Here is a 19,556-nt window from a genome sequence, read left to right as displayed (position 1 = left end):
TACATACACAACAAAGCTGGGTTGTTGTTGTTTACACTCTGCAAGGCCTGTGGAAGTGAGTGACATCATAGCACTGTAGTTCTGAGGGTTCTAGATGGATGCAACAATCTCCTGTTGCTTCTATGAAGGCCATAATAGACGACATCACCAAACAGCTCCATAGTCACATACACAGCAAAGGAGAGATGTTGTTTACACCTAGTGATGTCAGTGGTATTGAGTGACATCACAGCACAGTGCTAAGGCTCCTGGGCCTGGACACAGCAGCGGCTGCAATATCTCAACGGAGAATACGTTTATATATATGTGTGTGTGTGCGCGTATATATATATATATATATATATATATATATATATATATATATATTTCTCCGCCGAAATCACTTTTAAACCCATTTCCACCTTTTTTTCCCTTCTCTTCCTCTTACTTTTTTTTCACGTTTTTTTACGTTTTTCTCCTTTTCGCCTCTTTTCTGGGCGTATTATTCTTCTTTTTCTTCTTTTTTTTCGTCTAATGCATACCCCATCAGTGCAGCAATGCTTATTCAATACCGCCAGCAGATGGAGACACTGGGGGATAATTTTCTAAGGATTTATACTGATTTTTCCTGTCTGAATTTGTCGCACAGAAAGTTGCAGGCCAAATATGTGTGACATTTCTGCGACTTTAGCTTCTAGAGCATTTTTACAACATTATACATAGGTGCTGAATACATAAAAAGCGACTGTTCAGCGACAGACAAGTCGCATCGGCTGAAAGTAGGCCAGAATGTCAGTCCATGTTGGAGCAGGTTTAGATACAGTCTAAAGTATAGATCTCAAAGTCTGTGCACAGAATTTAGCAAGGGCCTCGCACCTTCTGATGCATCAGGTAGGTGCACAATAGCATAGCCTAACCCTCTGTACTTTGGTCTATATTGATGCGGGACATAGACAGCCAGCTGATGACCAATCCATTAGTGCAATGGATGGCTGGAAGCATTTGTCTTTGCCTTTGCAATACCACAGAAGCAATGCATGTTCAATGTACAGCAATGACACACCTGTGTGAACAGCCAGGAGACCCCCCCCCCCCCCATGTTATGTTACATAGTTACATAGTTAGTACGGTCGAAAAAAGACATATGTCCATCAAGTTCAACCAGGGAATTAAGGGGTAGGGGTGTGGCGCGATATTGGGGAAGGGATGAGATTTTATATTTCTTCATAAGCATTAATCTTATTTTGTCAATTAGGAACATTCAGCACCCACCCGCTATCAAGGCAGCTGCCTATCATGTCATGCCCTACCTGCACAGGTGTGCTGGCTACTGAAATGATCCAATTAAGGAGGCCATTTAGTCAGCAGCAGCAGAAGTCCTGTGCCTGGACGCTCCAACAGCGGCCAGACACAAGCAGAAGCAGAAGCAGCAGCAGCAGCACCACCTTTTGTTTTTTGGCTGCAGCAGCAGCAAGGCCCACAGGGCTGGCTAGCTGGCTAGCCAGCAAGCAGGTAGCAATGAAAGTAGGAATCTTTCTTTTTAACCCTGTAAGGGGGTGGTGCACTGTACCCGAAGATACTGCCATATCGGGTCAATGCATAGGGCGACGGAAGCAAGCTTCGAAATCGGCCCCCGTTCTCAAAAATCCATTTAATATATGGTCCCCAGATAGGGGACGTATCAGATATTAAACTGATAAGAACAGATTTTTTTTTTAAGTTAGCCCTCAGAAACTCAATCAGAGTTCCAAGATCTTATTTGAACTCGATTGTTGCTCATCATCAGGTAACCCATTTTTTTATTTCTTCTTAACACTAATGACCACAAAATAAAATCAATAAAAAAGATTTAACCAGAAAAAAAAAACACACATTTACAATAACAAACAAACATTGCTTTCACCAGTAATTAATCAGAGAGACATTCCATTTCTCCAGGCATATACCATTAGGAAATCTATCATTCCACGGTTTATCGTTCCTCTTATCATCTGTCTTTTTACCGGAAGTCCCAACCAAGATGGAACTTTATAAGTGTCCAAAAATCTGTCCATATCAGCTTGAAATGAAAAATACACTTTGTCTCTAGCTTCCTCGTACCGATTTTCATATTTCGACCTTAGTTCCATTAAATCCATATCAAATGGTCTTCTTTCCTTTTTTGGCATATTTTCCAACATGCCATCCAAAACACCTCCAAATTCCATTGGTACATAAACCTCTTCTTTCTTTTTCTTTTCTTCAGCCACTTTTCTGGCTGGAACTTCCTCCAACTCAGGTTCTCCAATTTCTTCTTCTTCCCTACTCCTTTTAGCTGCTGTTTCCTTTTTCGTTGTTTGTTTCTTGGGACATACATTTACCAGGTGATCTTCCTCACCGCACAGATGACACTTCTTTTTTTTGTTGTTGTTGCAGGTGTCTGCTTCATGACCTCCCTCCTGGCACTTATAGCACCATGAGTGAGTACATAGGTCTTTCCCGTGCCCGTATTGTTTACATTTACGGCAAAATTCCTCCATCCCTGAATAGAACAAGTCACCATTGACCGATCCAATTTTGAATCGCCCAGGTGGATAAATCACTTTACCGTCAGGTTCCTTTTTAAATTTAACTTTAAATTTCCATTTTGTAGTCCATAGGCCATATTGGTTCAGGACTTTTCCCTTTGACAGAATATTGTCACAGAATCTAGAAAGAAAAGTCTCAATGTCTTTTTCCAGTATATATGGGCTATACATCCGTACCGTCAATATTTTCTCCTGGTTCGGAAAATGCGGGGTCACCTCCACACCCTCCAAAACTGGATTGGCCTTCTTTTGCTGGTACTTGCTGCAAAAAAAATTAAAGTCCTCTTCAGAAGCCAATATAACATCGTAGTGTCCATTTCTTGGGAATTCAAGCATAGACAGGATTTGTTCCTTCTTAATTTCCAGCAACTTGAATAAGATCTCCTCGACCACGAAACCTAATCCTTTTCCTCTCTTGCAGGTATCCAATAAGGAAATCCGAACTCCATTTCTGAGCTTAGCATACTCAGGGATGCCTTCTGATGATGCTCCACTTGATCCAGCCATGTCCATCAGGATAAACACCTCCCCCACTGTAAGCAGGTAGGTGGTGGTGATCGCTCCCCGTTGTCTGGGGACTAAGCCGGCTCCCTAATAGCAGCAGGGGGGTGAAGTCCCTCCGTTAAGAAGGACGATCCCCCCAGGCAAAGGAGCCGGGTACCCCAGACACCCTCTGGCCAGACCAAGTGAGCAGAACTACACTTGATCTTAGCCAAAAGGCCGAGAAGCGATAACCGTGAAAGGGGCGGGCCCAACAAGGTGCCCTTCATGGGCACTATCACTGCTTGCTGTCAGGGAGGCTGCCAGACAATTTTCCATGCACACTCTGGGCTGGGGGGCAGTCAACCACCAGTACACACAGCAGAACCTAAACCCATACCATTATTGCTAAGCAGCAAGACAGGGGCCCATTGCACTCCCACGGGGCCTTTTTAAATGCAATCCATAACCCGGATTTGCCAGGAACCCTTCTTACTCCTCCTACTTGCATGTGACACTGGGCTTAGGATCTGCATAGGAAACACACACACAAGCACACACCTACCTTTGTTGCCTGCAGATGCCTCCTTGGCTGTCCCCAAACGGTATCAAACCAACACCCACGGGAAGCTGTAAGCATAGAGGACATGCCTGCACCCCATTGGACTTACCTGTGTGGGTTAAACCCGGGTTATTTGACAACCTATGGCGGTGATGGTTCTGCTCAGGCAGAGCAGTGCTGATGCTCCTCATAAAGCTGTCGCTGCTGTGAAGGTTCTAGGTGACATCACAAATCCCTATGGTTACATACACAACAAAGCTGGGTTGTTGTTGTTTACACTCTGCAAGGCCTGTGGAAGTGAGTGACATCATAGCACTGTAGTTCTGAGGGTTCTAGATGGATGCAACAATCTCCTGTTGCTTCTATGAAGGCCATAATAGACGACATCACCAAACAGCTCCATAGTCACATACACAGCAAAGGAGAGATGTTGTTTACACCTAGTGATGTCAGTGGTATTGAGTGACATCACAGCACAGTGCTAAGGCTCCTGGGCCTGGACACAGCAGCGGCTGCAATATCTCAACGGAGAATACGTTTATATATATGTGTGTGTGTGCGCGTATATATATATATATATATATATATTTCTCCGCCGAAATCACTTTTAAACCCATTTCCACCTTTTTTTCCCTTCTCTTCCTCTTACTTTTTTTTCACGTTTTTTTACGTTTTTCTCCTTTTCGCCTCTTTTCTGGGCGTATTATTCTTCTTTTTCTTCTTTTTTTTCGTCTAATGCATACCCCATCAGTGCAGCAATGCTTATTCAATACCGCCAGCAGATGGAGACACTGGGGGATAATTTTCTAAGGATTTATACTGATTTTTCCTGTCTGAATTTGTCGCACAGAAAGTTGCAGGCCAAATATGTGTGACATTTCTGCGACTTTAGCTTCTAGAGCATTTTTACAACATTATACATAGGTGCTGAATACATAAAAAGCGACTGTTCAGCGACAGTCAAGTCGCATCGGCTGAAAGTAGGCCAGAATGTCAGTCCATGTTGGAGCAGGTTTAGATACAGTCTAAAGTATAGATCTCAAAGTCTGTGCACAGAATTTAGCAAGGGCCTCGCACCTTCTGATGCATCAGGTAGGTGCACAATAGCATAGCCTAACCCTCTGTACTTTGGTCTATATTGATGCGGGACATAGACAGCCAGCTGATGACCAATCCATTAGTGCAATGGATGGCTGGAAGCATTTGTCTTTGCCTTTGCAATACCACAGAAGCAATGCATGGTCAATGTACAGCAATGACACACCTGTGTGAACAGCCAGGAGACCCCCCCCCCCCATGTTATGTTACATAGTTACATAGTTAGTACGGTCGAAAAAAGACATATGTCCATCAAGTTCAACCAGGGAATTAAGGGGTAGGGGTGTGGCGCGATATTGGGGAAGGGATGAGATTTTATATTTCTTCATAAGCATTAATCTTATTTTGTCAATTAGGAACATTCAGCACCCACCCGCTATCAAGGCAGCTGCCTATCATGTCATGCCCTACCTGCACAGGTGTGCTGGCTACTCAAATGATCCAATTAAGGAGGCCATTTAGTCAGCAGCAGCAGAAGTCCTGTGCCTGGACGCTCCAACAGCGGCCAGACACAAGCAGAAGCAGAAGCAGCAGCAGCAGCACCACCTTTTGTTTTTTGGCTGCAGCAGCAGCAAGGCCCACAGGGCTGGCTAGCTGGCTAGCCAGCAAGCAGGTAGCAATGAAAGTAGGAATCTTTCTTTTTAACCCTGTAAGGGGGTGGTGCACTGTACCCGAAGATACTGCCATATCGGGTCAATGCATAGGGCGACGGAAGCAAGCTTCGAAATCGGCCCCCGTTCTCAAAAATCCATTTAATATATGGTCCCCAGATAGGGGACGTATCAGATATTAAACTGATAAGAACAGATACTACACTTGATCTTAGCCAAAAGGCCGAGAAGCAATAACCGTGAAAGGGGCGGGCCCAACAAGGTGCCCTTCATGGGCACTATCACTGCTTGCTGTCAGGGAGGCTGCCAGACAATTTTCCATGCACACTCTGGGCTGGGGGGCAGTCAACCACCAGTACACACAGCAGAACCTAAACCCATACCATTATTGCTAAGCAGCAAGACAGGGGCCCATTGCACTCCCACGGGGCCTTTTTAAATGCAATCCATAACCCGGATTTGCCAGGAACCCTTCTTACTCCTCCTACTTGCATGTGACACTGGGCTTAGGATCTGCATAGGAAACACACACACAAGCACACACCTACCTTTGTTGCCTGCAGATGCCTCCTTGGCTGTCCCCAAACGGTATCAAACCAACACCCACGGGAAGCTGTAAGCATAGAGGACATGCCTGCACCCCATTGGACTTACCTGTGTGGGTTAAACCCGGGTTATTTGACAACCTATGGCGGTGATGGTTCTGCTCAGGCAGAGCAGTGCTGATGCTCCTCATAAAGCTGTCGCTGCTGTGAAGGTTCTAGGTGACATCACAAATCCCTATGGTTACATACACAACAAAGCTGGGTTGTTGTTGTTTACACTCTGCAAGGCCTGTGGAAGTGAGTGACATCATAGCACTGTAGTTCTGAGGGTTCTAGATGGATGCAACAATCTCCTGTTGCTTCTATGAAGGCCATAATAGACGACATCACCAAACAGCTCCATAGTCACATACACAGCAAAGGAGAGATGTTGTTTACACCTAGTGATGTCAGTGGTATTGAGTGACATCACAGCACAGTGCTAAGGCTCCTGGGCCTGGACACAGCAGCGGCTGCAATATCTCAACGGAGAATACGTTTATATATATGTGTGTGTGTGCGCGTATATATATATATATATATATATATATATATATATATATATATATATATATATTTCTCCGCCGAAATCACTTTTAAACCCATTTCCACCTTTTTTTCCCTTCTCTTCCTCTTACTTTTTTTTCACGTTTTTTTACGTTTTTCTCCTTTTCGCCTCTTTTCTGGGCGTATTATTCTTCTTTTTCTTCTTTTTTTTCGTCTAATGCATACCCCATCCGTACAGCAATGCTTATTCAATACCGCCAGCAGATGGAGACACTGGGGGATAATTTTCTAAGGATTTATACTGATTTTTCCTGTCTGAATTTGTCGCACAGAAAGTTGCAGGCCAAATATGTGTGACATTTCTGCGACTTTAGCTTCTAGAGCATTTTTACAACATTATACATAGGTGCTGAATACATAAAAAGCGACTGTTCAGCGACAGACAAGTCGCATCAGCTGAAAGTAGGCCAGAATGTCAGTCCATGTTGGAGCAGGTTTAGATACAGTCTAAAGTATAGATCTCAAAGTCTGTGCACAGAATTTAGCAAGGGCCTCGCACCTTCTGATGCATCAGGTAGGTGCACAATAGCATAGCCTAACCCTCTGTACTTTGGTCTATATTGATGCGGGACATAGACAGCCAGCTGATGACCAATCCATTAGTGCAATGGATGGCTGGAAGCATTTGTCTTTGCCTTTGCAATACCACAGAAGCAATGCATGGTCAATGTACAGCAATGACACACCTGTGTGAACAGCCAGGAGACCCCCCCCCCCCCCCCATGTTATGTTACATAGTTACATAGTTAGTACGGTCGAAAAAAGACATATGTCCATCAAGTTCAACCAGGGAATTAAGGGGTAGGGGTGTGGCGCGATATTGGGGAAGGGATGAGATTTTATATTTCTTCATAAGCATTAATCTTATTTTGTCAATTAGGAACATTCAGCACCCACCCGCTATCAAGGCAGCTGCCTATCATGTCATGCCCTACCTGCACAGGTGTGCTGGCTACTCAAATGATCCAATTAAGGAGGCCATTTAGTCAGCAGCAGCAGAAGTCCTGTGCCTGGACGCTCCAACAGCGGCCAGACACAAGCAGAAGCAGAAGCAGCAGAAGCAGCAGCAGCACCACCTTTTGTTTTTTGGCTGCAGCAGCAGCAAGGCCCACAGGGCTGGCTAGCTGGCTAGCCAGCAAGCAGGTAGCAATGAAAGTAGGAATCTTTCTTTTTAACCCTGTAAGGGGGTGGTGCACTGTACCCGAAGATACTGCCATATCGGGTCAATGCATAGGGCGACGGAAGCAAGCTTCGAAATCGGCCCCCGTTCTCAAAAATCCATTTAATATATGGTCCCCAGATAGGGGACGTATCAGATATTAAACTGATAAGAACAGATACTACACTTGATCTTAGCCAAAAGGCCGAGAAGCGATAACCGTGAAAGGGGCGGGCCCAACAAGGTGCCCTTCATGGGCACTATCACTGCTTGCTGTCAGGGAGGCTGCCAGACAATTTTCCATGCACACTCTGGGCTGGGGGGCAGTCAACCACCAGTACACACAGCAGAACCTAAACCCATACCATTATTGCTAAGCAGCAAGACAGGGGCCCATTGCACTCCCACGGGGCCTTTTTAAATGCAATCCATAACCCGGATTTGCCAGGAACCCTTCTTACTCCTCCTACTTGCATGTGACACTGGGCTTAGGATCTGCATAGGAAACACACACACAAGCACACACCTACCTTTGTTGCCTGCAGATGCCTCCTTGGCTGTCCCCAAACGGTATCAAACCAACACCCACGGGAAGCTGTAAGCATAGAGGACATGCCTGCACCCCATTGGACTTACCTGTGTGGGTTAAACCCGGGTTATTTGACAACCTATGGCGGTGATGGTTCTGCTCAGGCAGAGCAGTGCTGATGCTCCTCATAAAGCTGTCGCTGCTGTGAAGGTTCTAGGTGACATCACAAATCCCTATGGTTACATACACAACAAAGCTGGGTTGTTGTTGTTTACACTCTGCAAGGCCTGTGGAAGTGAGTGACATCATAGCACTGTAGTTCTGAGGGTTCTAGATGGATGCAACAATCTCCTGTTGCTTCTATGAAGGCCATAATAGACGACATCACCAAACAGCTCCATAGTCACATACACAGCAAAGGAGAGATGTTGTTTACACCTAGTGATGTCAGTGGTATTGAGTGACATCACAGCACAGTGCTAAGGCTCCTGGGCCTGGACACAGCAGCGGCTGCAATATCTCAACGGAGAATACGTTTATATATATGTGTGTGTGTGCGCGTATATATATATATATATATATATATATATATATATATATATATATATATATTTCTCCGCCGAAATCACTTTTAAACCCATTTCCACCTTTTTTTCCCTTCTCTTCTTCTTACTTTTTTTCACGTTTTTTTACGTTTTTCTCCTTTTCGCCTCTTTTCTGGGCGTATTATTCTTCTTTTTCTTCTTTTTTTTCGTCTAATGCATACCCCATCAGTGCAGCAATGCTTATTCAATACCGCCAGCAGATGGAGACACTGGGGGATAATTTTCTAAGGATTTATACTGATTTTTCCTGTCTGAATTTGTCGCACAGAAAGTTGCAGGCCAAATATGTGTGACATTTCTGCGACTTTAGCTTCTAGAGCATTTTTACAACATTATACATAGGTGCTGAATACATAAAAAGCGACTGTTCAGCGACAGACAAGTCGCATCGGCTGAAAGTAGGCCAGAATGTCAGTCCATGTTGGAGCAGGTTTAGATACAGTCTAAAGTATAGATCTCAAAGTCTGTGCACAGAATTTAGCAAGGGCCTTGCACCTTCTGATGCATCAGGTAGGTGCACAATAGCATAGCCTAACCCTCTGTACTTTGGTCTATATTGATGCGGGACATAGACAGCCAGCTGATGACCAATCCATTAGTGCAATGGATGGCTGGAAGCATTTGTCTTTGCCTTTGCAATACCACAGAAGCAATGCATGGTCAATGTACAGCAATGACACACCTGTGTGAACAGCCAGGAGACCCCCCCCCCCCCCCCATGTTATGTTACATAGTTACATAGTTAGTACGGTCGAAAAAAGACATATGTCCATCAAGTTCAACCAGGGAATTAAGGGGTAGGGGTGTGGCGCGATATTGGGGAAGGGATGAGATTTTATATTTCTTCATAAGCATTAATCTTATTTTGTCAATTAGGAACATTCAGCACCCACCCGCTATCAAGGCAGCTGCCTATCATGTCATGCCCTACCTGCACAGGTGTGCTGGCTACTCAAATGATCCAATTAAGGAGGCCATTTAGTCAGCAGCAGCAGAAGTCCTGTGCCTGGACGCTCCAACAGCGGCCAGACACAAGCAGAAGCAGAAGCAGCAGAAGCAGCAGCAGCACCACCTTTTGTTTTTTGGCTGCAGCAGCAGCAAGGCCCACAGGGCTGGCTAGCTGGCTAGCCAGCAAGCAGGTAGCAATGAAAGTAGGAATCTTTCTTTTTAACCCTGTAAGGGGGTGGTGCACTGTACCCGAAGATACTGCCATATCGGGTCAATGCATAGGGCGACGGAAGCAAGCTTCGAAATCGGCCCCCGTTCTCAAAAATCCATTTAATATATGGTCCCCAGATAGGGGACGTATCAGATATTAAACTGATAAGAACAGATTTTTTTTTTTTTTTTTTAACTTGACTACCCTTACGGGGGCAACTTTATTAAAAATTAAATAATGTTAACAAAGTTGTGCAAATATGCCAATAAATACAGTTACATATAAATAACATATTTACAACATATTAAAACATAAAATGGGCACTTGGTGGCTTTACAAGATAGAATTCCATTCTTTTAAAAACCATTTTCTAGATAAAAGCGGAAATCTCTTCTTGTCTAAAAGATAGTACTGGTACATTTCATAAAAACAGATAGATAAAATGTCCTTCACAGATAAAACCTCATGCTTGAACAATAAAATATTCCTGGCCTTCCACAGAGCTGCCTTCACACAGTTTATGATCTTCCATGCAATAGTCTCTTGAGTCCGTGTTGGGCATTCCAGGCAACCATAAAAAACCACTGCAATATTTAAGTCTTTTAGTCCAGTTATCCTTTTTACCAGAGGGAGTATCTTTGTCCATATTTTCTGCGAGTAAAAACAAGTCCATATTAGATGGTGCACGGTCTCCTCTTGTCGGCATCCCTCCCTCGGGCAGGTTGCAGAGTTGGATAATCCTCTTCGGTGCTGGAATGCCCGGCATGGAAGACACTCGTGTGCGCAGCTCCAGGCCAGGTCCTTCTGTGAATTAAAAAGATAATTAATACTCAACATCTTCCAAATCTGTATACACTTCTGTTCGTTAAAATTTTTGATGGGAGTCACGGTACTGGTTTCTTTTATTTCCTTTAGTAGTTTTTTGCTATTGCACAGATCCTGAACACTTTTACCTTTAAAATTATATAAGTTTAAAATTTTTCCTAAAATCATGTATTGAGGGGGTAAATTCAAAGAATAAGGGCAACTTAAAACTGTAGAAAACCAGCCGTTCCTCCGCATAAAATAACCAGTATTAAAACGAACAAAATAAGACCAGTAGCTATCTTTAAAAACAGTAGTAAAACACATGCTAAAAAACTTTATTAAAAGGAAAGCTTTAAAATCTGGAAAATCATTACCGCCCCTGGAGTTCGGTTTTATCACAATTTGTCTCTTTAATTTTTCGTTCTTAGAACTCCAAAAGAAAGTAAAACAAGCTTTTGTTATTTTCTTTAGAACCATTTCGGGGGGTGGGAAAACCAGACTTAAATACAATAAAATAGGTAAAAGCACCATTTTTGTAATTAAAACCTTCCCTTCCATTGTAAGTTCTCGCATGTTCCACATACATATTTTCTTATTTATTTTTTGAGCCACCAAGTCCCAGCTATTAAAACCATTATTAGACTCGTCAAAGGAGACACCTAAAATCTGCACCGACTCAGACACAGGGACGGGCACATCATACAAAGGCATTCCGCCTATGTTTAAAATGTTACTTTTGTTAAAATTGACTTTAAAACCGGAGGCACAATTAAAATATTGAATCTGTTTTAGCGTCTTCTGAAGCGATGGGGTGTCCCTGCAAAACACCGCAACATCGTCCATGTACCCCACTACCTTCGCCTCTAGTCCCCCTCCTCCTGGCAGGGGGACTCCATGGATCTGCTTATCCTTTCGTATTGTACATAAAAGAGGCTCTATTGCGCAAATGAAGAGTAGTGGGGACAAGGGACACCCCTGCTTCACTCCGGAATTTAAAATCACGCCCTGTGTCTTAAAACCATTTACTAAAATTTTACTAGTACAGTTATCATAGAAAGCTCTAAGAGACAATAAAAAGCCATCAGGTATACCCATTTTCTCTAAAACCTTAAAAAGATAAAAATGTGACACCCTGTCGAAAGCTTTTTCAAAATCTATGGATAAAACCGCCAGCTTTCCTTTTCTTAATTTGGTGTCGCTAATTACATCCTTTAAAAGGTTTAGGTTCTCCCATAAACTCCTCCCAGGCACCCCACAGACTTGGTTTGTATGAATTATTTTATGGATTACGTTCTTTAAGCGGTTAGCACACAGTTTCGCCATTATTTTATAGTCGCAGTTCAGAAGGGTGATTGGTCTCCAGTTTTTGAGTTCCGACCGGTCTCCCTTTTTGAATAGCAGGGAGACATCACCCTTCTTCCATGAGCCTGGGAGGATTTTAGACTTAAAGACTTCCGTAAAAAGGGAGAACAAATCTTCTTTTAAAATACCATAAAAAGTAACATAAAATTCAATGGGTATACCATCCGGCCCAGGCACTTTACCTGTTTTAAAACTCTTGACGGTCTCTAAAATCTCCTGCTCTGAAATATTCTGCAATAAAAAAGACTGTGAGACAGGATCTAAAAAATTGGTGATCTCCTTTAACGAGTCATTCATAAAACATTCATCAATGTGTTTTACATTAAAAAGATCCGCATAAAACTCTTGCACCTTTTTTAAAATACCCTGTACATCATTCACTCCTTCAATGTTTTCTATTAACCTTCTATTTTCATGTATTTTCTTAAAAAAATACCTGGAGCAGGTCTCGTTTTCCTCAAGATGCTGTATTCGAGACCTAAAGATAATTTCTTTTCCTTTCTGCTCCAGGCACTTAGTTATTTCTTTTTTAAGATCATGTACCTCCTTCTCCACCTCCATCCCATGTGCTCTGAATTTGTACAGGGTTTGCAGACGAGTATTTAGGATATTATAAAATTCACGTTTTTCTTTAGCTTTCCTAACCCCAACACGGATAAAAAATTCTTTTATTTTTAGTTTCATTTTTTCCCACCAGATACTGGTGGGAGTGTTGGGGTCTTTTACTCGTCTGCATTCCTTGTAAAAGGTGATAAAATCTGATAAAACCTGCGGATGTTCTAAAAGGGACACGTTTAACTTCCAGGCATTCCTACCAGTTCTCCTTTTAAAATCACTTTTAACTTTAAAATACAATAATTTATGGTCAGAAAAAACATTGGTAAAAAGATCACAGTTAAAAGGCAGTACTTGATAAGAACAAAAAATAAAATCTATCCTGGAGCTACAGCTTGCATTGCTCCAGGTAACACCGTCTTCCTCTGGTACGTTAAAATTACATTTTTTAAAAACATCAGTGAGATTAAAATCTAAAATCAAGTTTTTTAACATAAAAGACGTCTTATCATAGTTCCTACTCACTGCGTTCGAAAAACGGCGTTCTCCCCTTAAAATACAATTAAAATCACCTGATAAAACAAGAGGACTAGAATTGTTAATAAAAAGGGGTAAAATCTTTAACATTTTTATTCTTTCATTCTTATCAGGAGAACCATAAAAATTTAAAAACTGCCATTTAATACCATTAATAAAAGCGCTGACCAATAAAATTCTGCCTGGTAAAATTTCGTTAAAACTCTCAATTAAAACGTTCCCTTTAAAAAGTATGGCGACCCCTGCTGATCTGGACTCATTTGATCCAGACCAGACTGATGGACCGTGCACCCAATCATCTTCATATTCTTTATAATTTAATCTGTGCGGGATGCCACATTCCTGCAGGAAAAGGACGGAAGCAGCAAAAACCGACAAGTAATTAAATAGGGCAACCCTTCTTACTCTGGCGCTCACACTTCTCACGTTCAAGGACAGACCGGACAACTCAGCCATGGGAATGTACAAGAAAACGTCTTACACCTCTGATTCCCCCTCCGAAGCCTCATACCCCCCAAAATCTGACTCAACTGTACGCATAGAGGAAGCAGGAGAGGAGGCACCATCACTCAGCCGACCCCCCTCCTCCATCATGATTGAGGCATAGTTGTTCTCGGGCATCCTGGCAATCAGGGCTCCAGACTCATTGGGTTCTTCCACCTCTTGCCCCTCCATAGGGGTCGGGTGTTCACTTAGTTCCGTCTCTGGTACCTCAGAGACGGTCACCCCTGAAACCTCCTCCTGGCAGGGAGGAGGGGGGGTATCCCCTATGGGGACCTGTGGAGGAACGTCACTTGGGTTCCCTGCATCCGCAGGTACTTCCATCGGCTCCCCCTGGACCGCCTCCGAATAGAGTCTTCTGGAGCCCCTCCGCCTTTTAACCTTCACCTCTCCACCCGGATCATCGCTCTCAGGGGGACCCTGAGCCAGAGGTTGCTGAGGAGCGGATTCGGCCGCCGTCCGCTCCTCTCTTAACCCAGCATGCTCCTGGGGGCCAGTTTTTTCACCACTTGCACGTTTTTTGGCCATCCTCTGCTCTTTAGGGTCCCCTCCTTTTGCCTGAGGGGGGTCTTTCTCCTTCTCCATCTCACCGCTTACCTCTTGTGGGGGGGTAATCACTGGCTCTGCTTGCCTCGGCTGGTGTCCCGGTTGCTGTCCTTGCTGCCTCCAGGGTTGCCACTGCTGCTCCGTCCTATGTCTGTGGGGACAAGAGGAGAAAAGGTGACCGAATTGTTGACAGAAATTGCACCTCCCTCCTCTTGTGCATTTCTCTGTCTCGTGCTGTGTGCTACCACATTTTTTGCATGTACTTTCACAGTTTTCTTTTGTGTGTCCATATCTGTGACACTTCCTGCAGTAGCTTGGCATCCCCGCATAAAAGAGGTCGCCATACATATTATTTATTTTAAAACGAGCTGGTGGTAGTTGTATTCCCCCTGGCAATCTGGCATCTTTTTTGCATGTAACCTGAAATCTCCACTTAGATGTCCAGATGCCACAGCTGTTCATTATTTTTCCTCTGCACTCAACCTTACTAAAATAGACTTGTAAAAACAACTCAACATCGTGTAGGTTGGCGAAAGGGGAATACATCTTTACTACCACCAGCTTAATATCGTCTAGAACGTGCTCAATAATCCGGACACCCTGAAGCTTTTTGTCTTTACTCGCAGCAGCTCTGGTAACAAAATCTCTGTGGATGCCATTTTGTGTGAACGTCACATCAAAAATTTTACACTTCGGGTAGTCCTGGATTGCCAATATCTCGCCCTTCTGTATTCCGAAAACTCCTCCGAGTACGTCCTCTACTACGAATTTTAAATCGTCCGCCCTTTTGGTATCATCCGTGAGAATGACTCTCACGGTGTTTTTGATCCTTGCGTATGCCGGCACAGAACCTGGATCCGGATCATCATCCATGGTTCTAACCTCTCTCCACCCGAAGGTCTTGAGAGGCGATCGCTACTCATTACCCTGGGACTAGGCCCTCTCCCCAATAGCAACAAGTGGGTGAAGCCCAGGCAATAAACCTGGGCGATCCCACAAGGCCGAGGAGAGGGGTACCCGAGTACCTTCTGACCAGATCTCCTGTATTACTACACTTGATCTTAGCCAAAAGGCCGAGAAGCGATAACCGTGAAAGGGGCGGGCCCAACAAGGTGCCCTTCATGGGCACTATCACTGCTTGCTGTCAGGGAGGCTGCCAGACAATTTTCCATGCACACTCTGGGCTGGGGGGCAGTCAACCACCAGTACACACAGCAGAACCTAAACCCATACCATTATTGCTAAGCAGCAAGACAGGGGCCCATTGCACTCCCACGGGGCCTTTTTAAATGCAATCCATAACCCGGATTTGCCAGGAACCCTTCTTACTCCTCCTACTTGCATGTGACACTGGGCTTAGGATCTGCATAGGAAACACACACACAAGCACACACCTACCTTTGTTGCCTGCAGATGCCTCCTTGGCTGTCCCCAAACGGTATCAAACCAACACCCACGGGAAGCTGTAAGCATAGAGGACATGCCTGCACCCCATTGGACTTACCTGTGTGGGTTAAACCCGGGTTATTTGACAACCTATGGCGGTGATGGTTCTGCTCAGGCAGAGCAGTGCTGATGCTCCTCATAAAGCTGTCGCTGCTGTGAAGGTTCTAGGTGACATCACAAATCCCTATGGTTACATACACAACAAAGCTGGGTTGTTGTTGTTTACACTCTGCAAGGCCTGTGGAAGTGAGTGACATCATAGCACTGTAGTTCTGAGGGTTCTAGATGGATGCAACAATCTCCTGTTGCTTCTATGAAGGCCATAATAGACGACATCACCAAACAGCTCCATAGTCACATACACAGCAAAGGAGAGATGTTGTTTACACCTAGTGATGTCAGTGGTATTGAGTGACATCACAGCACAGTGCTAAGGCTCCTGGGCCTGGACACAGCAGCGGCTGCAATATCTCAACGGAGAATACGTTTATATATATGTGTGTGTGTGCGCGTATATATATATATATATATATATATATATATATATATATATATTTCTCCGCCGAAATCACTTTTAAACCCATTTCCACCTTTTTTTCCCTTCTCTTCCTCTTACTTTTTTTTCACGTTTTTTTACGTTTTTCTCCTTTTCGCCTCTTTTCTGGGCGTATTATTCTTCTTTTTCTTCTTTTTTTTCGTCTAATGCATACCCCATCAGTGCAGCAATGCTTATTCAATACCGCCAGCAGATGGAGACACTGGGGGATAATTTTCTAAGGATTTATACTGATTTTTCCTGTCTGAATTTGTCGCACAGAAAGTTGCAGGCCAAATATGTGTGACATTTCTGCGACTTTAGCTTCTAGAGCATTTTTACAACATTATACATAGGTGCTGAATACATAAAAAGCGACTGTTCAGCGACAGACAAGTCGCATCGGCTGAAAGTAGGCCAGAATGTCAGTCCATGTTGGAGCAGGTTTAGATACAGTCTAAAGTATAGATCTCAAAGTCTGTGCACAGAATTTAGCAAGGGCCTCGCACCTTCTGATGCATCAGGTAGGTGCACAATAGCATAGCCTAACCCTCTGTACTTTGGTCTATATTGATGCGGGACATAGACAGCCAGCTGATGACCAATCCATTAGTGCAATGGATGGCTGGAAGCATTTGTCTTTGCCTTTGCAATACCACAGAAGCAATGCATGGTCAATGTACAGCAATGACACACCTGTGTGAACAGCCAGGAGACCCCCCCCCCCCCCATGTTATGTTACATAGTTACATAGTTAGTACGGTCGAAAAAAGACATATGTCCATCAAGTTCAACCAGGGAATTAAGTGGTAGGGGTGTGGCGCGATATTGGGGAAGGGATGAGATTTTATATTTCTTCATAAGCATTAATCTTATTTTGTCAATTAGGAACATTCAGCACCCACCCGCTATCAAGGCAGCTGCCTATCATGTCATGCCCTACCTGCACAGGTGTGCTGGCTACTCAAATGATCCAATTAAGGAGGCCATTTAGTCAGCAGCAGCAGAAGTCCTGTGCCTGGACGCTCCAACAGCGGCCAGACACAAGCAGAAGCAGAAGCAGCAGAAGCAGCAGCAGCACCACCTTTTGTTTTTTGGCTGCAGCAGCAGCAAGGCCCACAGGGCTGGCTAGCTGGCTAGCCAGCAAGCAGGTAGCAATGAAAGTAGGAATCTTTCTTTTTAACCCTGTAAGGGGGTGGTGCACTGTACCCGAAGATACTGCCATATCGGGTCAATGCATAGGGCGACGGAAGCAAGCTTCGAAATCGGCCCCCGTTCTCAAAAATCCATTTAATATATGGTCCCCAGATAGGGGACGTATCAGATATTAAACTGATAAGAACAGATACTACACTTGATCTTAGCCAAAAGGCCGAGAAGCGATAACCGTGAAAGGGGCGGGCCCAACAAGGTGCCCTTCATGGGCACTATCACTGCTTGCTGTCAGGGAGGCTGCCAGACAATTTTCCATGCACACTCTGGGCTGGGGGGCAGTCAACCACCAGTACACACAGCAGAACCTAAACCCATACCATTATTGCTAAGCAGCAAGACAGGGGCCCATTGCACTCCCACGGGGCCTTTTTAAATGCAATCCATAACCCGGATTTGCCAGGAACCCTTCTTACTCCTCCTACTTGCATGTGACACTGGGCTTAGGATCTGCATAGGAAACACACACACAAGCACACACCTACCTTTGTTGCCTGCAGATGCCTCCTTGGCTGTCCCCAAACGGTATCAAACCAACACCCACGGGAAGCTGTAAGCATAGAGGACATGCCTGCACCCCATTGGACTTACCTGTGTGGGTTAAACCCGGGTTATTTGACAACCTATGGCGGTGATGGTTCTGCTCAGGCAGAGCAGTGCTGATGCTCCTCATAAAGCTGTCGCTGCTGTGAAGGTTCTAGGTGACATCACAAATCCCTATGGTTACATACACAACAAAGCTGGGTTGTTGTTGTTTACACTCTGCAAGGCCTGTGGAAGTGAGTGACATCATAGCACTGTAGTTCTGAGGGTTCTAGATGGATGCAACAATCTCCTGTTGCTTCTATGAAGGCCATAATAGACGACATCACCAAACAGCTCCATAGTCACATACACAGCAAAGGAGAGATGTTGTTTACACCTAGTGATGTCAGTGGTATTGAGTGACATCACAGCACAGTGCTAAGGCTCCTGGGCCTGGACACAGCAGCGGCTGCAATATCTCAACGGAGAATACGTTTATATATATGTGTGTGTGTGCGCGTATATATATATATATATATATATATATATATATATATATATTTCTCCGCCGAAATCACTTTTAAACCCATTTCCACCTTTTTTTCCCTTCTCTTCCTCTTACTTTTTTTTCACGTTTTTTTACGTTTTTCTCCTTTTCGCCTCTTTTCTGGGCGTATTATTCTTCTTTTTCTTCTTTTTTTTCGTCTAATGCATACCCCATCAGTGCAGCAATGCTTATTCAATACCGCCAGCAGATGGAGACACTGGGGGATAATTTTCTAAGGATTTATACTGATTTTTCCTGTCTGAATTTGTCGCACAGAAAGTTGCAGGCCAAATATGTGTGACATTTCTGCGACTTTAGCTTCTAGAGCATTTTTACAACATTATACATAGGTGCTGAATACATAAAAAGCGACTGTTCAGCGACAGACAAGTCGCATCGGCTGAAAGTAGGCCAGAATGTCAGTCCATGTTGGAGCAGGTTTAGATACAGTCTAAAGTATAGATCTCAAAGTCTGTGCACAGAATTTAGCAAGGGCCTTGCACCTTCTGATGCATCAGGTAGGTGCACAATAGCATAGCCTAACCCTCTGTACTTTGGTCTATATTGATGCGGGACATAGACAGCCAGCTGATGACCAATCCATTAGTGCAATGGATGGCTGGAAGCATTTGTCTTTGCCTTTGCAATACCACAGAAGCAATGCATGGTCAATGTACAGCAATGACACACCTGTGTGAACAGCCAGGAGACCCCCCCCCCCCATGTTATGTTACATAGTTACATAGTTAGTACGGTCGAAAAAAGACATATGTCCATCAAGTTCAACCAGGGAATTAAGTGGTAGGGGTGTGGCGCGATATTGGGGAAGGGATGAGATTTTATATTTCTTCATAAGCATTAATCTTATTTTGTCAATTAGGAACATTCAGCACCCACCCGCTATCAAGGCAGCTGCCTATCATGTCATGCCCTACCTGCACAGGTGTGCTGGCTACTCAAATGATCCAATTAAGGAGGCCATTTAGTCAGCAGCAGCAGAAGTCCTGTGCCTGGACGCTCCAACAGCGGCCAGACACAAGCAGAAGCAGAAGCAGCAGAAGCAGCAGCAGCACCACCTTTTGT

The 19,556-nt window shown here is 44.2% G+C and overlaps 4 non-coding genes and 2 pseudogenes across 4 annotated transcripts; all 6 read right to left on the bottom strand.

Annotated features, from left to right (window-relative positions):
- Positions 1 to 1,533: 1,533 nt before the first annotated feature.
- Positions 1,534 to 1,719, bottom strand: LOC130340180 (U2 spliceosomal RNA). Its single transcript, XR_008880359.1, has one exon. It is a non-coding gene; the product is annotated as a U2 spliceosomal RNA (small nuclear RNA).
- A 3,622-nt stretch (positions 1,720 to 5,341) lies between these two features.
- On the bottom strand, positions 5,342 to 5,532 carry LOC130340164 (U2 spliceosomal RNA). Its single transcript, XR_008880346.1, has one exon. It is a non-coding gene; the product is annotated as a U2 spliceosomal RNA (small nuclear RNA).
- A 2,101-nt stretch (positions 5,533 to 7,633) lies between these two features.
- On the bottom strand, positions 7,634 to 7,824 carry LOC130340214 (U2 spliceosomal RNA). The gene has a single exon (XR_008880381.1). It is a non-coding gene; the product is annotated as a U2 spliceosomal RNA (small nuclear RNA).
- A 2,098-nt stretch (positions 7,825 to 9,922) lies between these two features.
- On the bottom strand, positions 9,923 to 10,134 carry LOC130340183 (U2 spliceosomal RNA; annotated as a pseudogene).
- Positions 10,135 to 15,160: 5,026 nt separating this feature from the next.
- LOC130340195 (U2 spliceosomal RNA) lies at positions 15,161 to 15,293 on the bottom strand (annotated as a pseudogene).
- A 2,089-nt stretch (positions 15,294 to 17,382) lies between these two features.
- On the bottom strand, positions 17,383 to 17,573 carry LOC130340213 (U2 spliceosomal RNA). Its single transcript, XR_008880380.1, has one exon. It is a non-coding gene; the product is annotated as a U2 spliceosomal RNA (small nuclear RNA).
- Between the last annotated feature and the right edge of the window lie 1,983 nt (positions 17,574 to 19,556).

The sequence above is a fragment of the Hyla sarda genome, unplaced genomic scaffold, assembly GCF_029499605.1.
Source record: "Hyla sarda isolate aHylSar1 unplaced genomic scaffold, aHylSar1.hap1 scaffold_576, whole genome shotgun sequence".
Lineage (NCBI taxonomy): Eukaryota > Metazoa > Chordata > Amphibia > Anura > Hylidae > Hyla > Hyla sarda.
This window is presented reverse-complemented; position numbering and strand designations above follow the sequence as displayed.